Source organism: Gossypium hirsutum, chromosome A06, assembly GCF_007990345.1.
Source record: "Gossypium hirsutum isolate 1008001.06 chromosome A06, Gossypium_hirsutum_v2.1, whole genome shotgun sequence".
NCBI classification, from domain to species: Eukaryota; Viridiplantae; Streptophyta; class Magnoliopsida; order Malvales; family Malvaceae; genus Gossypium; species Gossypium hirsutum.
Genome location: NC_053429.1, coordinates 14,905,511 through 14,928,909, shown reverse-complemented (window position 1 = coordinate 14,928,909; position 23,399 = coordinate 14,905,511). Strand labels below are relative to the sequence as shown.

The following is a 23,399-nucleotide window of genomic DNA, read 5'->3' as shown; positions in this document are numbered from 1 at the left end:
TTCTTTGGAAACAGAAGGCCCGCTGTGATTGGCTTCATCTTGGAGATCGTAATACTAAGTCCTTCCATGCTCGTACGTTGTGTCAAAGGAAGAATAGTCGCATTACCACGATTTGTAATGATTGTGGGGATTGGATTTATGACTCGAAATCTATTGAAGCTGAGGCTAATAAATTCTTTTAAAATCTATACGGGGAACTTCCTAGCCCTATGGGAAGTTTACCTCCTAGTAGATTTCCCCATCTTGATCATGGTGATATTACTTTTTTGGGGAAGCAGGTCACTAATGAGGAAATTAAGGTGGCTCTCTTTGATATGGCTCCTCTCAAAGCTCCTAGTAGTGATGGCTTTCATGCATTTTTTTCTAGAAGTAGTGGAATACTGTTGGGAAAGTTGTTTCCAATTGGGTTAGAAGGGTTTTCAATAGGGGCACTATCGATGCTGAGTTGAATAACACTTTAATTGTACTTATTCCCAAGGTTGCTAGTCCTGAGGATTTTTTCCAATATCGTCCGATTAGTCTCTACTCTATTTTATACAAGCTGGTGATAAAGATAATCGTGAATAGTTTTAAGCCTATTTTTCCTAAGATTATTGGACCGAAGTAGGCTGGGTTTATTGTAGGTAGGAATATCACTGATAATGTCATTATTGCTCAAGAGGTAATTCACCCGATGCGTTGTCATTCTAAAAGAAAGTGATGATGATTAAGATAAATTTGGAGAAACTCTACGACAGAGTGCGATAGGACTTCATCAACGCTTCCCTTCAAGCAACTGGTATCCCTAATTATCTCATAAATGTTATTATGTCATTTATCACTAACTCTACGATACAGGTTTTGTGGAACGGAGTTCCTTTATCTAAGTTCAGGCCAGCTAGAGGAATTCGGCAAGGGTGCCTGCTCTCTCCTTATCTTTTCATTTTATGCATGGATTGGCTTGGCCATTCGATTCACTCGACTATCTCGGATGGTAAATGAAACACTATTTTAGTCTGGTCCTCCTATCTCCCATTTATTCTTTGCAAATGATTTAGTTATATTTAGTAAAGAAGATTTTAAGCATAATAGGATCATTAAGGACATTTAGTGAAATTTTTCTGAATTTTCTGGGAATAAAATGATTGCTAAGAAAACGAACATATTTTTTTCTAATGAAGTGGATGAGACAATGGTGGACTCGATTAGTTCTTTGTTTGGGTTCTAAAAAGTCCAGAATCTCGGCCATTATCTTGGAGTTCCGCTTTTTCATCAGAGGGTGACTAATAGTACTATGCATTTCATTGTTGAAAAAGTTAGAGGAAAGCTCCAAAGTTGAGATGCCAAAAGGTTATCTATTACCGGCCGTATTACTCTGGCCCAGTCGGTTCTCACGTCTATTCCTAGCTACTTTATGTAGTCCATGATGATCCTTAGGAAAGTTTGCGATGAAATTGAAAGCCTAGTGAAGCATTTCATTTGGGGTTCTTTTGAGCTTAAAAAGAAGATGTCTTTAGTTGGGTGGGATTCCATTTGTCAACCTAAATGTTGTGGTAGACTTGGTTTATGGAAATTTCGAGACCAGAATATCTCATTTTTACTAAAGCTGGCGTATAATATCGTGACTGACAAAGAGGCCCTTTGGGTTCGAGTTATTAGGGTCAAATACCGTATGAATAATACTATTCTTAATTATATTAGACGCGCCAGAAGCTTTTTTCTTTGGAGTTCTCTCACTAAAATTTGGCCATTGCTTTCAGAAAACTTATGTTGATCTGTTAGGAACAGATGTCAAATTTGTTGTTGGGAAGATGTTTGGATTCCTAGTGTAGGGCAACTGATCAAGTTTATTCTTGCTAATGTCAATATTGACTCTAGATGTTGTCTTAATGATATGGTCACTGAGGATGGATTGTAGAACCTATATTTGTTGAGAATTTGGCTTTTGGAGGAGGTGATCGAGTTGATTATAGGCATTCCCCCTTTTCTCTCCTCTAAGGGGTTGGATAAAATCACTTGGTGCCATACTTCTTTTGGAAATTTTTCAATTAAAAGTGCTTATAAGATTTGTAAGGGAGATGCTTGGAATTTGAAGGATAAAAAATAGAAGAGCGTTTGGAAGACACCAGGACCACAAATAGATCGTTTTTTTATTTGGCTGTTTCTTAAGCAGCATCTCCTCAAAAATGTTGAAAGGGTTAAAAGCGGTTTAGCTTTTGATACTTCATGTCCTATATGTGGTTTTCATTCAAAAGGCATTCTTCATATTTTCAGAGATTATAATGCAGTGAAGGATTTTTGGAGCCAGGTCATAACAGGTAATCGATTAACAAATTTTTTCTCTCTTAATTTACAAGACTGGATTGTTTTTAATGTGCAGGATGCTTTTGTGGTCCCAGAGGGAGGAACTAGTTAGGCTTGTCTCTTTGGAATTCTGATTTGGCATCTCTGGAAGAACCGTAATCTTTTTATTTTTCAAGGTCATTCTTGGTGTTCGAGAGAGATTGTCAACAGCTCATACTATTGGGTTACCCAATGTTTTTCGCCCTCTAGAGATGCTCTAAATGGTGGTTTTGGTTTTTCCTTGGAGGAGCAAGCTTTTAGCTTTAAGATCTTCCTTAATACAAATGGAGCAATGCGATTGGATTTCGGAAATGCATCTACTAGGAGGGTTGCGAGAGATATGAATGGAGAGTGGCTCTTTAGATTTAATCGATACCTCGGAAAGTGCTCGATTTTTTATGCTGAACTTTGGAGCATTTTTGAAGGGCTTAATGTTGTTCAACGAAGAGTTCATGATAGTGTAATAATTCTTTCGGATAGTCTGAACGTTGTTCGAGCCATTCAATGAAGTATTTCATCCACATCAAACTCTGCTTTAATTCGGCGAATTCAGAGTATTCTATATTAGGAGAAATTATGGTTATTGCATTATATTCCCAAGAAACAAAATGAAGTTGCTGATTGCATGCCAAAAGAAGCTTTATCCTCTAGATTTGATTTGCAATTTTTTTAATCTCCTCCTATTATGGTCCAAAATTTCTTAGATTTGGACTAGTCTAGGGGTTTTTTCTCAAACCTTTTGGATGTAATTAATTAGTTATTCCTGTTTGTTTTCACAAAAAAAATTTACATTGCAGTAATTCAAACATCTTAAAATCATAAACTAAAATTTAATGTTGCATGAATATCAATTATAAGATGTTTTGGAATAATGTGTTTTTCACTTATTAAACTTGAAACTAGAATTGTTTATTGAAATAGTCAAAGAAAACATCACAATAAGTTAATTTTTACCACTTCAATGTGCAAGTAAACGAATTGATTTCTATTGTAATTCTAATAAGTAAAGGGTGGATCAATTTATATATGATTAATTTTTAATTCTAATTGAGTTTTAGCTTAGTTAATATCAATATTGTTGTCAATGCAAAAGGATGTGAGTTCAAGTGTTCTAAGAAGGATGAATCTAGAACGTTTTTTGACAGGGGCCAAAATTTAATTATAATTTTTCCATAGATCAAAATATAAGTTTATTATGTAATAATTTAAAATTTCATAATTTTTTAGGGGACTAAACATAATTTTTTTAATTTGGGGGGCTATAGTGTAATATTACTGTATTAATTTATAGTTTTTATTTATAAAAGGACTGAATTGAAAAATTTTCATTTTGGAGGGTCAGAGTGCAATTCCACTATATATTAGTTTATAGTTTATCTATTTTATAAGAAGACTGAATTGAAAATTTTCATTTTTTGGGGGGCCAAGGCCCCCTCCTGCCCCCTCCCTTGATTTGTCTCTACATGTTGAAGCACATTTATCTTCTTATTTAAAAATTGGGGAGAGATTATGATAGTTTTAGACATTGTATCAAAAAAAAACTTTTGGTAAATCTATAAAATTAAAAATGAATGGCCAAAATGTAATTTGTTATTAAAGTAACAAACTTCAACCACATTAAATTGGATAACTTGATTTTAGACTTAATTTGACCCATGATTTGAGTTAAAATCTTAAATTATCCTATTCAATGTGATAAAATATAAATTCTAATACCACAAAAATTGATGGCGTCGATTTTACTTTCAAAAAATAATAATAGTATTTGCAGTGGAATTCTCTTAAACTTTTATTACAAGGAACTTCTTGTAATATCTATTACAATAAAGCATGCTAATCTTAGTATTTGTGTATGATTTTGTCCAATATCATAGGAAGGTGGTCAAATCGTAAGGACCTTACTATGGAGGTCCTTAAGCTTTTTTATCAATCCAATTGAAATTTTAATTGATTTTAGCTTTCTATCCAATTATTTTCTTTATTATTCTTAAGTCATGAATTAAGCTCCAAATCGAATTCACAAGCCAAAATTAACTAAAACCCAAAAGGAAAAAATCGATACTCTCTTTAAAAATTGGTAATAATAATAATAATAATATTTTTATTATCCCTTCCAAATTAAAATAAAAACAATAAATCAAAATTCTATTTATTTTATGCTCAAGAAAAATAGCACAAAATAATTTTTCATTAATTTTTATAAAGTTTCTCTATGGTGAATGACTATATATAATTTGTGAGGATGCCTTTTATATTTATAGATTTAAATAGTAAAAGGACCACAATGATAATTAAACCATGGTCAAAAAGTCCAAGCAGTGTGGCATGATTAAATCCACTAACTTTTGGGCTATTTTCCCTTTTAGTCCTAATTAGTTTAAGATTAAATTGAAAATAAGCCTGTTTAGTTAAAATTTAAAATAATTGAAAGACCAATTGTGCAATTAAACCATCCTTAATTTGAAAATTATACCATTTGAGTAGATTAATGGGTGGTTTTGGGTTTTTAATTGATAAATTTTAAATGAATTAATAAAGGATAAAATTGGAATTAAATAAATAATGGTTTTTAACTAACATTAAGTAAGAAAACATGAAAAAAGTCTTCATCTTTTTCATTTTCTAAACCGAAAATCCCTAGAAGCCGTAAGAGAAGCTATGATTTTCTTTGAGTTTTGATTTGATCCTATACAAGTGGGAAATCGAAGAAAAGAAGAAATTACCAAATAGCACCTGTACTTTGTCGTTGGTGCAGTTTAGTCTAGTAAGTTTGTACGGTTTTAATTTAGTACATCTTTAAATGTATTATAGGAACTTAATTGCATAATATTGGATTATATCGATGTGTGTAATTGGAAATGGAAATAAAGAATTGAAATGACGTTGATCCTTAATTGAGATACTATGAGTCGTTATTGCAAATCAATCTAGTGAATTCATGCATTTATTGATGATTCTAATAACCCTTATACTCATTGTTAACATACTGCTATTGAATGTTATATTATATACGGAATGAGTTCAGCATGTGTTATCCACTGATATACTGATTGGTGCTCAGACGAGCGATACTCATTAAATCTACTGAACCATATGTGCTTTCGAGCCATATGTACTGAATCTACTAAAAAGAATGCTCTACCAAGCAAAAATCTATTGATGTATTGAATAAAGCTCAAAGAACATTATCCACTAATATACTGAAAGAATCTCAACCGTGCGAAATCTACGGAATACTAAACAAAACTTTAATCGAGCGAAATCTACTAATCTACTAAGTAAAGCTCAAACGAGCTGTAACAGCCTGGTTTTAGTTAAATAAGAACAGTGGTTTTGGAACCACAAATTCAAGGTTGTAAAATTATTTTAATATTATTTTTAGTTTTTATACCATGTGAATATATATGTGTGAAAATTTAGTGAGTTAATTTTATCGTTTAATAACTCAATTTGAGAAAAATGACCTAATCGCGTAAAATGCAAAAGTTGCATTCTATTTGATAAAGGAGCCTAATTGCTATGGCTTTTAAATGAAATGTCCTTATGTTGATATTAGACCATTGATAGTGGGAATGGTCATAAATGGGCATATATTAGATGATTTTATAAAGGTTTCATTAAGGTTAAAATTGTAAAATGGCATATTAGTTATACTTAATAAAACAAAACAAGAAATTAGCTTCATTATCATCTTGTCTAGCCGAAAGTAAGAAGAAATAATATCATAGTTAGGGCTTTGAAGGTTTGACACTTGTGAGCTCAAATTGGCATGTGATTTTTGTTCTGTTTTTAATGATTTTTATATTTTTGTGATTGTTACTTTGAGTACTAGCTAGCCCATGTCTTCATTTTTGAAAGTGTTGATGATTTTGAAAGTTTCCATTGATGAATTCATGTGTTTTATGATGTTTGATGATGAATTATGAAAGCTTGGTGCTTGATATATATGTTTTGTAAAGTGATTTTGAGTAAAATGCATATTAGGGATTAAATTGAGAAAAGTGTAAATTGAGGGGTTAAATTGTGAAATAAATGAAATTTTTGGGCTGCTATTGGTCCCTATGAAATTCAGCTAGGCATGGGTTAAATTGAATTTCATAAATTTTGTGTTTTTATAAAATAGGGACTAAATTGAGAAAATGTGAAACTTTAGGGGCTAAAGTGTAAAATGCTCAAATATGTATTTTTGGATGAAATTTAATGAACTGGTGATTAAATGGGTTAATTTTGAATACTATAGATCAAGAAAGAAAGAATTCGGATTTAGATCAGGGAAAATCGAAGGTTATCGAGTAATAGATCCGATTCGTCAATTTCGAGTACAAGGTAAGTTCGTATGTGATAAACATTGTTGTAATTATGCTTTTAATGCTTTAATAATGCATAAATTGTATATATACGACTATGATTGCATACGACGATAAATCGACTATGTTTGGCACTTAGTGTGCGGTTTGAGATAGCTTCGGCTATATATAGCACTTAGTGTGCGAATTTGAATAGCTTCGACTATATGTGGCACTAAGTGTGCGATACTGAGATAACTTTGGTTTAATGTGATGGCACTAAGTGTGCGATATCGTTATAGCTTCGACTAATTATTTTTGCACTAAGTGTGCGAGTTCTTAGAGTACTGAAAGATTTCCAAATGATTTAACGTATTGAGCAAAGAGGTGAGAATGAAATAATAAATACGGGAAAGTACAGGTACGTACGATACCTATGTGGTAGTTGATATTATGTGTATGAAGTGGATTGCTTACGACTAAGGTATGCAGCTTGTGTGAATTAATAGGTGTTTGCTAAGCGTATAATTGGGTGTTAAATTTTGATTAATTGTTGCATATTTGTTGTAAATAAATTAAATTGGAGATGTGTAGATGTTTATGGTAATTAATTGTAGCTATTTACAGTTTAATAGGTAAGTAAAATATGTAAATTCAGGTAATTAAAATGAATTTTTGAAAAAATAGGTGTAGTGGTCTACAAACGGTTGTGTGGGTTTTTTTGGGGGTTTAATTTTTTATTTTTGTAATCTAGTATTCTAATTTGCTTAATTTTAGTCCTAAAACTTGATTAGATTAATTGAAGCCTTTAATGATAGGGAAAATTAGTAATATTTTAGGATTAGACTTGTAACTGTTAATATTTGGTAGAAACACTCTTAATTTTTAATTTAAAAAATGTACTAAAAGTTTGTAAAAGTTACGATTTAGTCCCTAATAATAAAACTTGAATTAGACATACTAAATGAACTCGAATTAAGCTAAACTTTTTAGGGCTTGCATAGTTTGACTAAAATAAGGTCGGTAACTATTTAGAAACAACATAGGGATAGTTTAACCTTAGGTGATAAAATGACCAAAATACCCTTAAGTTTAAATACTTAGAAAAAAGTTTAACAATGATTCACAAATTGCTTCTGCGTTAATAAATGATAGTTAATTAGTCATAAATGAGGTGTTATAAGGTTGGGGTGTGTGTCGGGTGGTCGTTAGCTGGAGAGTCGCTTCGGTGGCTAATGTAACGCTTCGAATTCGGGCCGTTTGTCCCAAACGAGTTTGGGGTGTCACAGTTTTACTGCAAGTGTATAGGTCAATTGTAATATTTGCAGTGTTACAATGGAACACTAGAATATTCCAAGGATCGAACCAAAGGAGATGGCGATTGAGTGATAGATAGCATACACTATAGAGTTTAAACGGCTACTGATATGATTTTATAGTATGACAAATCATAACAAGAAATTAAATATGCTAGTCTAGGGACTAAATTGCAAGCAATACAAAACTAAGAAATTAACCAACTAAATGACTAACGGTGGTTGGTTGACTTCAATATGAGTCATCGATCCTCGAATAAGGGACTTAAATAGCTTAAATTACTAAGTGACTCTATTTTATCTTTCAATCTTAATTTTACTGACTTAGATGAATTAATCTAATTTATCTCTCGATCTCATCGATTAATCCGAGACTAATGAATGAGTGTGCAACAAAATTACCTTTTGGTCTCACTTGCCTAGATATCCCCTTAGGGGCATCACTTCCTATATTTTTTTAGATCTATTCGATTTAGTCCAATTTATTATGATTTAGTCATTTGTCCAAAAATCAACTTACTCACATATCCATCAATCAATCCCCTTTTATGTTTAGCTACTTATGTTGAAAATAAAGAGAATGAATATGAAAATGAAAAGTAAAGAAGCTATTAAATTAAAGCTTAAGAAAAAAAAAGTTTGGATTTTTATACAAAAAAACTTAAAGAACATGAAACTAAAGGCATTCAATAAGAAAATCTAAAATAATAAACATAAAAGGAACGAACTTTAGCTGATTTAAAGTATAAGAAACTGAAATACATTAAACTAAAGCTAGAAATAGGGATTAAAAGTGTAAATAAATTTAAGCTACAATGATATTAACTTCACTAACACTAAGAACAACAAGAACAAGACGTAAATGCAGAAAAATAGAGTCTAAAACTAAGAAAGAAGAAAAGAAAATGAAAACTGTAACACTCCTAGCCCGTATCCATCGTCGGATTAGGCTACGAGACATTACCGATCATATCTCAGTTCATACTAATATGTATTGCATTTTTTTTTTAAAACACATCAGTGCTCATGACATATGTATCCTAACTATTCCTAAGGTTCATATGGGGTTTTCGGACGTCGTAACTTGGTCGAAACGAATTCAGAAATATAATAGCCAAGCCTTTTCATATTCGACCATAGCATATAAATATTCATACATTTCATAACAGCATATATATCTAGCATTTAACTACAATTAAACACGTTTATTTTCCTATAAACTTACCTCGATGATATAAAACGGAACGGAGCGGCTAGTCGACAACTTTCATTTTTCCTTGATCCAAATCCAATTTCTTTGGTTCTTGATCTTGATTGAGCTTGGAAAGCAACCGAACCCTAGTTTCTTTTTTCTTTTATTTGGTTTCGGAAAGAACAATGATATTATAACATATTATAACTTAAAGTTTAATTTACCAATTTAACCTTAATGAATTATTATGAAAACTTTATATAATAAGCCTAATACCATCCACATATATTAATAATGGCACAATTACCACTTTAAGGCTTCAATTTAGAAAGTCACTAACAATTCAACCCCTTTTAGAAATAACCCCTAAAATTTCATTTTATGCGATTAAGTCTTTTTATTTAATCGGACACTCAAACAATAAAATTAAATCACGAAAATTTCACAGATATAAATTCATACAAAACAAACATAGAAAATAATTTTAAAATATTTTTCTGACTCGAATTTCATGGTCCCGAAACCACCATTCCGATTAGGGTCTAAATCGACTGTTACAACTCTCCCCCCTTACGGATTTTCGTCCCCGAAAATCTTACCGGTGAATAGGTTCGGATAGCATTCTCTTATTGCATCCTCTGGCTCCCACATTGCTTCCTCAACTCCGTGTTTATGCCACAGTACTTTAACCAATAGAATTTTCTTATTTCGTAACTTTTTAATCTCGTGAGCCAGAATACGAATCGGTTCTTCCTCATACGTCATATCGGATCTAATCTCAATCTCAGACGGACTAATACATGTGAAGGATCAAATTGATATCTACGAAGCATCGAAACATGGAATACATTTGGATCTTTTCTAACTTAGGTGGCAATAATAGTCTATAAGCAACTAGCCCGATACGCTCTATAATCTCATACGGCCCAATAAATCTCGAACTCAATTTGCCTTTTTGACTGAATCTGAGTATTTTCTTCCATGGTGAGACTTTCAAGAAAACTTTATCTCCAATCTGAAACTCTATATCCTTTCGTTTTAAGTCTGCATATGATTTCTGATGATCCGATGTCGCTTTCAGACTTTCATGGATCACTTTTACTTTCTGTTCAGTTTCTCTGATCAAATTGACCCCGTGTATCTTATTTTCACTAAGCTCAGTCCAGTACAATGGTGTATGACATTTACGACCGTACAAAGCTTCATAAGGTGCCATTTTGATACTCGATTGAAAGCTATTATTATACGTAAATTCAATCATAGGTAGGTATCATTCTCACGTACCTTCGAACTTGAGTATGCAACATCTCAACAAATCCTCAAGTATTTAAATGATTCGTTTAGACTGACCATCTGTTTGCGGATGGAAAGTAGTGCTGAAATGTAATTTCGTACCTAGTGCATCTTGCAGTTTCTTCCAAAATCGCGATGTAAACCTCAGATCTCTATCTAAACAATAGAAATAGGCACACCATATAATCTCACAATCTAGGAAATATATAATTCAGCCAGCTTATCAAGCGAGTAGTCTATACGTATCAGAACAAAGTGAGCCGGTTTAGTCAATCTATCCACAACAACCCAGATTGCATCTTTCTTGCTCGGTGTCAACGGTAAACCAGATATAAAATCCATCGTATCTCTGTCCCACTTCCACTCAGGTATCATAATCGGCTGAAGTAATCCTGAAGGTACCTGATGTTAAACTTTTACTTGTTGACAGACTAAATATCTTGCAACAAAGTCAGAAATATCCCGTTTCATACCATGCCACCAATAAAGTTGTTTCAGATAATTATACATCTTTGTACTACCTGGGTGAACAGATATCCAACTGCTATGAGCTTCCTCTAAAATCATTTGAATCAACTCTGAATTTCTCGGGACACATATTCGATTTTTGAACCTCAAACAGCCCTCGGCATCAACTCTGAATTCTGAATCAACATCTGCCTCAAACTGAGCTCGTTTTGCTAAAATTCATTATCAACCTTCTGGGCATTATAAATTTGTTGAACAAATAGTGGTCTTGCTTTCAATATAGCTATTATCGAACCATCATTAGACATAGCCATATGCGCATTCATTGCACGTAAAGCAAACAGTGATTTTTGGCTTAGAGCATCAACCACAACATTAGCCTTTCCTGAATGATAATCAATTACAAGCTCATAGTTTTTCAGCAATTCTAACCATCGGCTTTGTCTCAAATTCAGATCTTCCTCAATCATTAAATATTTCAGGCGTTTGTGATTAGAATAAACATGACATTTCTCATTGAACAGATAGTGGTGTCATATCTTCAATACAAACACAATAGCTGCCATTTCTGACTCGTATGTAGGATAGTTCTTTTCATGTGGCTTCAACTGTCGCGAGGCGTAAGCTATAACTTTGCCTTCCTGCATCAAAACACATCCCAAACCATTTAAATATGCGTCACTATAGATAAAAAATTCTTTACCCGATTCTAGCTGAACTAATACTAGAGCTTCGGTCAAAAGGGCTTTCAACTGATCAAAACTTTTCTGGCATTTTTCTGACCATTCAAACTTAACATCTTTCTGTAATAGCTTCGTCATCGGAGCTACAATCATAGAGAAACCTTTCACGAACCGTTTAAAGTAACCAACAAGTCCTAGAAAACTTCGAATCTTAGAAACATTCCTCGGAGGTTTCCAATTAAGTATAGCTGAAATTTTGCTCGGACCAACCCGAATACCCGTTGCTGATACCACATGGCCCATAAAACTGAATTCACTTAACCAGAACTCATATTTACTAAACTTCACATATAACTGCTTATCTCGCAAAGTCTACAATACAAGTCTCAAATGTTCAACATGTTCAGTTTCATCACGAGAGTAAATCAAAATGTCATCTATAAACATGACTACAGACCGATCTAGATACGGTTTGAAGATCCGATTCATCAAATCCATGAAAATAGCAAGTGCATTAGTAAGTCCAAAAGGCATAACCAAAAACTCATAGTGTCCATACCTCGTTCAAAAAGCAGTCTTTAGTATATCAGAGTCTTTAACTCGCAACTGATAGTAGCCTGATCTCAAATCTATCTTTGAAAACACTGTAACCCCTTTCATTTGGTCAAACAGATCGTTAATCCGTGGCAACGGATACTTATTCTTTATAGTCACTTTATTAAGTTGTCTATAGTCGATACACATTCTCATAGTTTCGTCTTTCTTTTTCACAAACAACACAGGTGCACCCCACGGAGAGATCACTGCTGGTAAACCATTCAATTCACTAGATTCAATCTGAATAACCTCATCATTCTAGCTCCGTAGATCAATGGTATTTCTCTTGCAGTTCACAACAGCGTCATGTAAAGTCAACCAATCCATACCCAGAATTATGTCGAACTCATCAAATGGCAGCAAATCAGCCGAAAAACATAAATCTCAAACTATTAAGGGACAATTCTCAACCATAACTCACCGACCCAAGGGGTTTGACACTTTAATCACAAACTCATGAGACTCAACAAGTAAAGTCTTACTGATTACTAATGTCTCACACATATAAGAATGAGTAGAATCAGGATCAATCAATACAATTACATTAGCATCATAAAGAGTGAATGTACCAGTAATGACATCTTGGGATGAAACCTCCTCTCGTGCACGAATAGCATAGGCTCTGGCAGGTGCACGAGCCTCAGATCTGACTACTGTATCTTTAGTCCCTCTCTGACTGCCACTCGCATTACCCGCATTTCTGAGTTGTCTACCTCGAGCTGTAGTATTACCCAATCTCATATTCTGTACTGGATTTTCTTCAGCTAACATTGGGCATTCACGAATATAATGATACATCGATTCACATTTAAAATAGGCTCAGTCATGTAATCTGCAACTGCCGGGGTGTTGTTTACCGCAATACTTCCATTCAGGTTGATTTGATTTGACATTACCCACACTGGCTACTGAGGTAGCTCTCGAGCTCACAGGTGGTCTATTCTGATCTCGACAAGAATAACCCGAAGTGGCTTTTGAACGGCTGAAATCATTTCTGAACTTCTTTGATGCCAACTGGATTGACTTACTGAATGATCTCTTACGCGAGTCTCTAGCTTCAAAATCAGCTTTCCTTTTCTCTTTCCCAAGCTCTTCATCTTTGCAGGCTCGCTCAACAAGTACCACAAATTCTTTTATCTCAAGTATGCCAACTGACAGTTTAATATCTTCATTCAGCCCATCTTTAAATCTTTTACACATTATAGCTTCAGTCGAAACACACTCTCAGGCATACCGACTGAGTCTCACAAATTTTCTCTCATACTCTGTCACGATCATCTGACCTTGTTTCAGCTTCACAAATTCTTTACGCTTCTGATCAATAAATCTCTGGCTAATATATTTCTTACGGAACTCAGTTTGAAAGAATTCCTAGGTCACCCGCTCTCTCGGAACCACTGATACTAGGGTATTCCACCAGTGATATGTTGTGTCTCAAAGAAAAGATATGACACACTTCAAGCATTCATTCAGGGTACAAGATAGCTCATCAAACACTCGGATAGTATTATCAAGCCAAAATTCAGCCCGCTCAGCATTATCAACATTAGTAGCCTTAAACTCTTCAGCCTCATGTTTTCTAATTTTATCTACAGGCCGCTTATATAATCTCAGTGGATCACTTACTTGAGGTATAACAAGCATTGAAGATGGATTAGTCAAGGGTGGAAGTTGTTGTACAGCTGGGTTAGTCTGGATATATTGAGTAAACCAGTTATTCATCATTTGATAAAAGGCTTGTTTAGCCTCACTCTTTTGATTACTCGAAGTCAATTGAGAATCAACCGGCGCTGTCCCTTGCGCGGGAGTAGGAGCTACACTCTCAACATCCTCAACTACAGCTCTATCGGGATCCGTTTACCATATGAAAACACATTTTCAAATGTCAGAAGTCATCACACTATCGCAGTATATAATATGGCATGTATAGCTAGATCCACAGGCGTTATGTTAGTCCTAGAGCCGACTAAACTGTAGCTCTGATACCAACAAAATATAACACTCCTAGCGCGTATCCATCGTCGGATTAGGCTACGAGACATTACCGATCATATCTCAATTCATACTAATATGCATTACATTTTTTTATTTAAAAAAACATCAGTGCTCATGACATATGTATCTTAAATATTCCTAAGGTTTATACGGGGTTTTCGGACGTCGTAACTCGATCAAAACGAATTTGGAAATATAATAGCCAAGCCTTTTCATATACAGCCATAGCATATAAATATTCATACATTTCATAACAACATATATATCTAGCATTTAACTACAATTAAATACATCTATTTGCCTATAAACTTACCTCGAATGATATAAAACGGAACGGAGCGACTAGTCGACAACTTTCGTTTTCCCCCGATCCAAATCTGATTTCTTTGGTTCTTGATCTTGATTGAGCTTGGAAAGCAACCGAATCCTAGTTTCTTTTTTCTTTTATTTGGTTTCGGCAAGAACAATGATAATAACACATATATTAACTTTGTTTTATGTTTTATTATATATATTATAACATATTATATCTTAAAGTTTAATTTACCAATTTAACCTCAATGAATTATTATGAAAACTTTATATAATATGCCTAATACCGTCCACATATATTAATAATGGCATAATTACCACTTTAAGTCTTCAATTTAGAAAGCCACTAACAATTCAAACCCTTTTAGAAATAACCCCTAAAATTTCATTTTATGCGATTAAGTCCTTTTATTTAATAGGACACTCAAACAATAAAATTAAATCACGAAAATTTCACAGATATAAATTCACACAAAATAAACATAGAAAATAATTTTAAAATATTTTTTGACTCGGATTCGTGGTCTCAAAACCACCATTTCGATTAGGGTCTAAATCGGCTGTTACAAAAACCCTAGAAAAGTGGCAAAAAAACTAAGAGAAAACTTAGAGAAAACTAAGGCTAAAACTAAGCTAATGTGTCTCTCTCTCTTCTTCAACCAAAATTGGTTGTTTTAGGCTAAATGCTAATGGATTGGTTGTTTTAGGCTGAATGCTGATGGACTTTTGTTGCAAAAATTACCCCTACATGGGTCTTGGGTGATTGGTGGATTAGGTGGATAAAGATTACCCTTTTTGTCCAATTCTATTTCCCTCACGATGTCGGTGTCGCTATACCTCAGGCAGTTTCGAACCTTGGGGTCTTTTATGAAGGGTGGTCTCCAATCTTCCATACTATTGGAGGTATCGCGATTCTAGGTTATTGATATCGTGATACCCTTTCCTTTGGTATTATTTTCACTCATTTTCAACCTCCAACACGTCTCTACACCACTGAACCGCACATTAGGCCCCCCAATGACACTATTGTCCAAATTGGGTTACAAAATGAGTAAAAACAAGACAATCACACTTATTAACTTAGATTTTAAAAATTATTAAAAACTATGAAAAATACACTACTTTTCTCAAGAATAAACTCCTTAAGTATATGGGAAAAGCCTAATTCGCCATATCAAATTATCACGAATCAACCGTTCTAAAAGTAAAGCAATGTCATGGTCTTGGCTTGAATTAAACACATATACTCTAAGTTATGCATCATATTCCACATGTTGGAAAAAATTCGATTCGAAAACAGTTTTCTTGCACAGTAGAAAATTAAAATATTGAAAATTGAGCCAGTTTGTGATATTTATAACAATAATTTTTTTTTTGAAGTTGCACTTGTGTTTTTAGCTAGACGGATCCTTGTCATTCCTAGATTTCAACCGAACAACCTTCTTCGTTATTCTTGTACCACAAATTGCTTTTAGTATGGGTTTGAACAAATTCAAATAAAAAATAGAATTTATTTTATAAAATCTCTCTTTAATAGAAATCGATAAATTTGTAACTCATAAAAAATAGAATTTATTCTAAAAAATAAATTTTCACTACTTTCTGGCAGAATAACAATATCTCAAAGTTTTGTGTAACTTATTGTAGTTTTAGCCCTACTGGTGCCATCTATTTATAGGAAGAGGAAGTGAAACTCTAGTTGAATTAGTAGAAGCAATTAAAGCCTATTTAATAGAAAAATAATTCCCTAGTTGAACTAGGAGAGAGAGGGGCTATTAGGGTTTGCTTCTCCTCATATGTATTATGATGAGGATTCACGTCTCTCCTGTATTGAGTCCAATTATATATGCTTCCTAAACTTTTAACTTAATATTTTATAATTTAATCTAACCTAGTAAATGTTTTTCTATTTCTCAAAATAGACATTATTTATTAAATTAGTTTAAATAAATTAATTTTTTCAATTAAATAGTTTTCCCAACCCGATTCTAATTTTGTTAAAATCATGACAATTTTACTGTAAAAAAATATAATAAAATATATTTAATTTCTAAATTCAACGAATTCATAATGACCAATTAATTTAATTTTATTTTTGAACTTCAGTTAATTAATTAATTAATTAATTAATTAATAATTCGAAAAACCATAAATTAATTCTCAGGTCATTTTCATAGTGAGAAAATCACATTCATTTTCGAATATTTCTCATTTCTCTAACTTTACCATTTCCATCAATTTATGTTCATTTGATTCAATATGCAATTCATTTCTAGTTTCAACGAGCTAGTGGAGGGATCGATTGAACATTTGTGATTAGGGCTCAAGAAATTTAAAATTAAGTTCTAGCTTTTCACTTGTTTATTATAAACTAATATAGTCACGAAGTCATTCTACTATAGTATCGTAATTGAGCTCTCCTTAGTGACATACCATTACGAAGGCTACTTGATCAGTGCTCATCCAATGATCTTATCATAAATGTGTTACCCACGTAAGATATCTTTAGTCTCTTTGGAATAAATCCGCTCTCCCAATATGATCCTATTTTATCTCATGGTAACCATTACATCTTTCTTAATAAAAAGTCAACTACTATCAAATAGTAATTATGCCATTCATCACAAAGGCAAACAACTCATGACCACGTTTACTTTTCATCTATCATGTAATGCCAATAAGAGGATATCATTTATCCATGTCTTGAGATATGAATTCCACTATTGTGAATAATGCTACATACTGTAGAAGTCGTATATCCAATGCACCAGCTTTTGGTTCCTTATCTATTTGAACTCAAGCTTTTACTTACATCAAAGTATATGAGTCACGCGTACATAGTCCATCATCCACTCAGGATGAAGGTATGTGACACTATGAATGTTACAAATGAATAAATTCATAAATGGATTTAAGATCTATTCTACTTGGGTCTTATCCGATGTATTGTTAGTCCAGTCAGTTACATCTATGTCTCTATCTTTTGGGAGTCATCCACTTCGATACCCAAGTCTAAACATCTTCTCAATTGGACTTGATAAACGACATATTAGTATTTCAATCGGTGTGCTCATTTTCGATTAGACTAAGGACATGATTAAGTTTATCTACTAATATAAGTTGTCTTTTGTATTATGATCTGACTACATAATACGACATAAAAACATATCCTAAAATATATAAGAGTTATTTAGTATTTTTTTTATAAAATTTTAAATAAATCGAAAATTCATATTGAGAAGTTTAAGAGCTTGTAACGTAAAAACATGATAGTTAATTAAAGAATTGTATAAAAATACAAGTTATGCAAAGAAAACAAGTTATAAGTTTGTCTTTTATCTTTAAATAGATTTCTTTTCCGGCATTGAAATATTTTTAGTGTTTGTAAGCAATCAAATTAATCTCATTTTGTTAAGCCGATGACAAAGTGCTGGAAGTTATGTGGTTTTGCCCACAAATTGAAAATGATATTGAAATATCTTTGGATTTCATGGAGCTATTAAAAGTTTACAATACTATACACCCATTCTGCCCGTGGTTTATAAAAACTATTTGGATACACCAATTTGTTTAAAAATAAAATAAATAATACAAAGACATCTACTGATATTGTAAAGTTTTTAAATAAATTTAAATTAATTCATATTAATTTAATTAATTAATAAATAACCTTAGCGAAAATGTTTGGCATACGGAACTGGAAGTGTCTTTTGTTTCTAAACATTTAATGGCAAGGAAAAAAAAGCTTAATACTAGAGTAGAGACTCATGGTTTTCACCTTCATAACCACATAATCAACTTAAGTTTTCAAATTATGCTTTTTTTTTAGATTAAGTTTTTAAGATCACTAAATTATTAATAAATTTACGTTCTGATTACTTAATTTTAAAAAGTTGTAAAATGATCATTAAATTATTTGTAAGTTTTTATTTAAATCATGGATTATTAAAATAATTGCTATATGGCATTCTCTATTAGCACCGCTTACACCAATCGAAACTCTCCTTCTCCTTCTCTTCTAAGTTCAATTTTTTTTCATGAAATGATTTGAACGTCACAAATATGCAAACTAAAATCTAAACAATTTTCTTCTCTAAACTTTGATACAGACCATCAGATTAACTTAGATCTAAGGTATGCTCTTTTACTCGTTGATGGGCATTGATCCACTATATCGATTGTCAAATCACCGCTTGAAGCTCACTAACCAGGCTTTTCTAAGAAAAAAAGTTAACAGCCCAGTGACTTAAATAAAAACTTTCAAATAATTTAGTGATCATTTTGTTACTTTTTAAAGTTAAATGACTAAAACGTAAAGTTACTAATAGTTTTGTGAACTTTTTATGAAGTTATAAAAATATGAGAGCAGAAATGGTTGGCCCAAGCCAAGCCAAGCCAAGGTGTGATTTCTGATTGAGTAAACTATTACTTGTCTTGTATGGAATATGGATAATCAATTTTCTGGTAATATTGTCCCACAATTTCATGTTTTATTTGAAGATGCTAATTAGCTCGTTGTGGTTTCCTTTTCTAGTATAAAAGCAGAGTTATTATGCGATATTGCTCATCCATTCATCAGTTGGTGACCTTTTACTATCCTTGATAAGATTTTGTTCTGTGGGGACTTGGGATATGAGTAGCTCTTTAATTGCCCATAAGAAAAATATATCCCTAAGTGTAACATAATTGAATTGAAATGATACCATTTAGGTAAAAAATAAAATTTCAAAGTTTGGAAAAGAATAAATTTATAATTTATGCATATTTGAATGGAAACCTGCAATTACCCATTGTAAGTAATAGTTTTTTTGTAGGACAAAGAAAGGCATGATATTTTAATATGATATCTCCAGCCCACTACTGCGAACCTGTTCATTCCTAGTCCTACATATGCCAGTTCAGCTCCATTTGCATTTTTTCTGATTTGTCACGCAGTTTGAGTTCCATTGGGGGATCCAAACAGACTCCATTAACTCTACTTTCAACCAACTCCTCGTTTTATCCATCCAAAACCAACCTCCTCGTTTTGGCCCCCACACTTCCCACGCCTATTTTTCTCTTTCACAAGTGCTTTAAGGTTAGAAAAAGCGCAGAGTAGCTCAAATGGACGCCAATGAGATGGAATCCCAACAACAGAAGGCGGCTGGTGAAGATGATTTTCGCCATACAAGCACCGCTGGTCTGAACAAGTTCTCTCTTTTATGTGCTCTTTTGGCCTCCACAAACTCGATTCTCTTAGGCTATGGTGAGTCTCGCTTTCAATTTGTCTCTCTTCCAACTACTACGATTTTTTTAACCCTAAAATTGTCAAAATCCCACGATTTATTAATGCCCGTATCTTGTATTGGCTTCTTTTTTGGCCAAATCAGTGGGCTTCTTTTTTAGGGCGAACTGCTCTGTTTATTTATTTCTTGTGCAGATATTGGTGTAATGAGTGGAGCAGTGCTGTTTATCAAAGAAAACCTCAAAATCACATCTGTTCAAGTAGAAATCTTGGTGGGTAGCTTGAATGTACTTTCACTTGTAGGCTCACTTGCATCTGGCAAAACATCAGATTTCATAGGCAGACGTTACACAATTGTTCTAGCAGCAGCCACATTCCTTGTGGGTGCACTTTTAATGGGGTTTGCACCTTCTTTTCCGTTGCTCCTATCAGGCCGCATAGTTGCTGGTATTGGCGTTGGCTATTCCCTTATGATTGCACCTCTCTACACAGCTGAGATCTCTCCCGCTATGAAACGTGGGTTCCTCACTTCCCTCCCTGAGGTATTCATTGTGTCTGGCATCCTGCTAGGCTACATCGTTAACTTTTCCTTATCAGGTTTGCCCCAAAACATAAAATTGGAGACTGATGCTTGGCCTCGCAGCAGTACCCGCAATTGCCATTGGAATTGGTGTCACAGCAATGCCAGAATCACCTCGTTGGCTGGTGATGAAAGGTAGAACCGATGAAGCAAAAAGGGTATTGATCAAAGTCTCGGATACTGTTCAAGAAGCTGAATTTAGACTCAGTGAAATAATGAAAGCCGCTGCCATGGATTTAGGCGAAGCAACCTCATCAAACCACAGCGATTGGCGCGGTCAGGGGGTATGGAAGGAGCTTCTATTAAATCCATCAAAACCCGTTTGTAGAATTATAATTGCAGCCATTGGGATTAACTTTTTCATGCAAGCATCAGGTAATGATGCTGTTATATACTATTGTCCCGAAGTGTTCAAAGATGCTGGGATTCAAGATAAGAGACAGCTCTTCGGTGTGAATGTGATAATGGGAGTAGCCAAGGCTATTTTGTGTTGATTTCAGCTGTTTATTTGGACAGATTCGGAAGACGGCCTTTGTTGTTGCTAGGGTCAATTGGGATGGCCGTATCGTTGGCTGTTTTGGGCATGGGTTCCAAGTTTCTCCAATACTCAGAAACCAAACCATTGTGGGCAATCATTGTGTGCATCATTGCCGTTTACGCCGATGTTTCCTTCTTCTCAATCGGGCTGGGTCCGATCGCATGGGTTTATTCATCGGAAATATTCCCATTGAGGCTTCGGGCCCAGGGCACAGGCCTGGCTATATCGGTGAACAGGTTGGTGAGTGGGGTGATGTCGATGACGTTTCTGACAATATCCGAGAAAATAACATTCGGGGGAATGTTCTTTGTGCTGTCTGGAATCATGGTGGTGGCCACTCTCTTCTTTTTTTTACTTTCTTCCCGAGACCAAAAACAAGAGCCTGGAAGAGGTATGGGCACTCTTTGAGGATAAAGATAGAACTGGTGATGATAAAAGGGGAATGCAAATGAGAGAGATGTAGTATGATGTTTTTCTTTTTATTTTAAATCATATATAATTTTAGGGTGAAAATGAGAAGAAGTGGAATTAGCAAAATAATAATAAGGGGTAAATTGTTAAAATAGTCACTTTTGTTTATTTTATATTACATTTTAGTCATTTATATTTAAAATATTATGTTTTAGTCACTTATGTTAGCATGTTGTAATATTTTAGTTATTGAGCTGTTAATTGCCATTAACGGTGTAACGGGAAGTTGACGTCACACGTTAAATCATCATTTCAAACAAAAATTTTAGGTTAAATTATACAATTGATTCTTATATTTTTTTCTTTTTGAGCAATTTAAATTTTTTCTTTTATGTTCTTTGAACTTTTCTTTTTTTTTTTCTTTATTTTCCATCATCGTCTGCTTCTCCCTCTATTTTCCTCCCTTTTTCATCTCTTTTAACATAGTTTTTCTATATTTTTCATTTGTTAAAACTTTTTTTATGTTTATGAAAAAAGAAAAGGTGAAAGTTGAAACCAAAATAAAACTTATTTCGCATATTTCCACCCCACAATTACAAACTCTCATCATCAATCATCGTTTTAGCGAATCAATTTGGATCTCTTAATGACCTAGTCCACAAGCTCGCCTCACTTGAAGACCTTGCCAGTCATGACTTATGGCAGTCCACCCTTAACAAAATTTCTCAAGCTTGTTCTCTTAACCTCTTAACCAACCCCCACGATCACCTTATGTATCTTGCCTATAACATTCTCGCCCTCTCGAAATTACGTTGTTCTACGGATTTTTCAAACAAGCTTTATACTACTAATGACTAAAACAACCACCATACAAAATTTACTCTCAACTTTACCCAAACTAGTTTGGTTCCATGCTCCCTTTTTCTCTTCGATTCATCTATGCTAAACTTCCAATCAAGCTTATTTGGGAATATTTTAGAAAGTTTAGATCAATTTTATTATTTGCTTAATTTTATTCGTCAGAAAAGAAAAGAAAATGAAATGAAATAATTTATACGATTCTATAAAAGTTTGGAACTGGAAAAAATTTGTTTTGAATATAATTAATTCAATTTATGTTTAGACTTGATTAAGATATGATTTTTATAATGATTAGTTAGATCCAATTTTAGTTTCAAAATTAAGTTATATTCAAATTGAGATTTGATTAAGAATGATTAATATTCGGTTTTAAGTAAAATTCAATTTAGGAATCATGCGAAAAAAACAAGGTCTTGGTTTATTTGGTAGACAAAAATTATGTTTCTACAATGAAGAATATGAGAAGAGAGAAAAATAAAGGGGAAGAAGAAAAGGAAAATAAAGAAATAAAAAGAAAAAATTAAATTGTTCAAAAATATAAAAATAAAACAGAGAGAGAAGAAGAAGGGAATGAAAAAAAGAAGAAAAGTTCAAAAAACACAAAAGGAAAAAATTAAATTGCTCAAAATAAAAAAAATACAGAGACCAATTGTATAATTTAATCTAAGAGTTTTATTTGAAATGATAATTTAATATGTCACGTCAGCTTATTATTAACGACAATTAACATTTAGTAACTAAAATGTTATAACATAATAACATAAGTGGCTAAATTTTATTTCTAAGCAACAAAACACTTAAAATTAAGATTTGGGTTCTCTATTTTTTTAAAATATCTTATAATATTTCTAAATTACTTGCTATTATGAATATGCTATAATTGAATACGCTTATTATTTATATTGTGTATTGAAAGTATGTAAGTGTGGAGGTGAACTAAAAATGAATATTATGTTTATTATTAGCCCTAGTAAACGTCGTAGAAAAATTATCTATACATAGTTGTCATGTCCTAGAGTATAGAGCTTTTTAAATATGAATTTATGTTGGTTGCTATAAACACTCAGGAGGATCGTATTGTTATGCTTTGCCCATTTGGTGTATTGATTGATTAAGTCGTATTCTGCATGCATTGTTTATATCGTATTGTTATAGGGTTCAAATAAATACTTGTGCATTCCACATGTTTATCCCACAGATAGTTACTTGAGTTAAATATATATTTTATGACGTTGACTGCGTAACGATTAATTTATATATTGCTTTACCTTATTAAAATGAAACTACAATTTGATGCTTGATTCTTGACCTATCATGTTTA

General features: G+C 33.1%; 1 pseudogene; it reads left to right on the top strand.

Moving 5' to 3' along the window:
* The first annotated feature begins 19,366 nt into the window (after positions 1-19,366).
* Positions 19,367-21,572, top strand: LOC121230431 (probable polyol transporter 6; annotated as a pseudogene).
* Positions 21,573-23,399: the final 1,827 nt, after the last annotated feature.